Genomic DNA, 1,977 nt, shown 5'->3' on the forward strand with positions numbered 1-1,977 from the left:
GATTGCTACCTTTCCTATATATTTGATTTTAGTCATGAAATTTTTTCCTTTCATAATTTTCTTGTAATTATGGCCTTTTCTTTTCCATTTAAGAAGTGCTTTAACATTTCTTGTAAGGCCAATTCAGTGGTGATGAACTCCTTTATTTTTTTCCTCCCTCCCAGCCTTCCTTGGTGTGGGCAACTCTTTACCTCTCCTCCAATTCTGAGGAGAATTGCCAGGTATTCTTGGTTGTAGGGTTTTTTTTGTTTTGTTTTGTTTTTCTTTCAGCACTTTGAATTTATCATGCTGCTGCCTTCTGGCTGCAAACTTTCTGCTGAAAAATCAGCCGATGGCTTTGTGGGGTTTTACTTTGTATATAACTAGTTGCTTCTCTCATGCTGCTTTTGTTTATTTCTTTTTACCCGTTTTAAAATCCTTATTCACAAATCAGTATAGTATGGTGAGTTTGAATGCCATATGTATGATAAAACATTATGAAAAGCTTCCTATTTACAATGAAGGTATTCTTTGATAAAACTGAATCATCTGGTATGCTACCTCCTGCAGTCACTTAATGGACCCAACTGTACCCTTTGAATGGGCCAGCTTTATGATTTTCCTAGGAAGTTTTGAGTTGAGGATAGTTTCTTGCTGCTGCTTTCCATGATCCAAGGCTTAGGACGAAATTCATGGAAACAAGCAATTAGAACCTGATCTCTCCAGGATCGAGAGACAGTGATGAATAAAAAGACATCTTGTCACTTTTTAAAGGCTCCCAATTGCTATGCTTTGCAGGATATGGAGGAGAGAGGTACACAGTCGAGGAGGAAAGAATCAGTCTCCAGAAGTATACTGAACATTTCTAAATTGTCAATATCAAGAATTAATTTCTTTTTTTTTTTTTATTTTTTTTTCAACGTTTATTTATTTTGGGACAGAGAGAGAGACAGAGCATGAACGGGGGGGAGGGGCAGAGAGAGAGGGAGACACAGAATCGGAAACAGGCTCCAGGCTCCGAGCCATCAGCCCAGAGCCCGACGCGGGCTCGAACTCCCGGACCGCGAGATCGTGACCTGGCTGAAGTCGGACGCTTAACCGACCTGCGCCACCCAGGCGCCCCAAGGGAGTCGGAGTCTTAACCGACTGAGCCACCCGGGTGCTGCCAGATGTCTCCGTTTACGTCACTTTGGACTTTGTTTCAAGCCTATGTCGTGCGAATTCTTGTCTTGGTCGAGGATAGTCTCCCAAAGTGTCTCTTTTTCTAGTCTGTTGTCATGAATGATCCCTGAATCCATGTGTATCCGCAGCTCAAGGATTCTTGCTTGTAGGGCTGTAGTTGACTTGTGAGTTTCAAAGTCTGATCACACTGTTTAAAAACAGTAGTAGCCTTCAGAGAACCCGGATACCGGCCTCTGAGGTCCATTTTCAGAGCCGTGTGGTGATCGCCAGCACCTGTCCGTGCCTGGCCCAGAGGGGTTATATTGTTCTTCAGCCGGAAGGAGGAGGGGAAGGCGCAGGGGGTCTGGGAATAGTTTGCCACATAGGCAGGTATGAACTTTTCCTGGTTCCCCAGGCATTTCGGATCCATACCGCATTCTCCACAGCCTCTCTGAAGCGGACCGTCACATTTTCTAACGCTGTCTGAAGAATCGTCCCGTGTTGGTTCCGAACCAAAAAGGTCAGTGCCTTCCCCCGGTCCTTTCCTCATCCGAAAAACATCTCAAACTTTCCGGTGCTCACAGGAGAGTATAAGCGGCGTCTAACGGGGCCGCGTCGTGGGCACTTGCACGCTTCTCACGGAGCAGAAGCAAGGCCCGAACAAGAGATTCCTTTCTCTGCTGGAAGTCTACGGTCTGTTGAGTTTCAGACAAAAAGATTCCCAGGTTGGAAGAGCGTCATCATCTCGGTCATTGGCATCATCGAGACGGTCCTCACGATAAACTCGGCAACAGTTCCATCCGTCTCTGTGGCGCGGCTGTCCTCGCCGGCAGTCAT

At 45.9% G+C, this 1,977-nt stretch overlaps 1 pseudogene; it reads right to left on the reverse strand.

The window, feature by feature from the left end:
- Positions 1–1,158: 1,158 nt before the first annotated feature.
- On the reverse strand, positions 1,159–1,977 carry LOC115527993 (annotated as a pseudogene).

The sequence above is a fragment of the Lynx canadensis genome, chromosome D3, assembly GCF_007474595.2.
Source record: "Lynx canadensis isolate LIC74 chromosome D3, mLynCan4.pri.v2, whole genome shotgun sequence".
NCBI lineage: Eukaryota > Metazoa > Chordata > Mammalia > Carnivora > Felidae > Lynx > Lynx canadensis.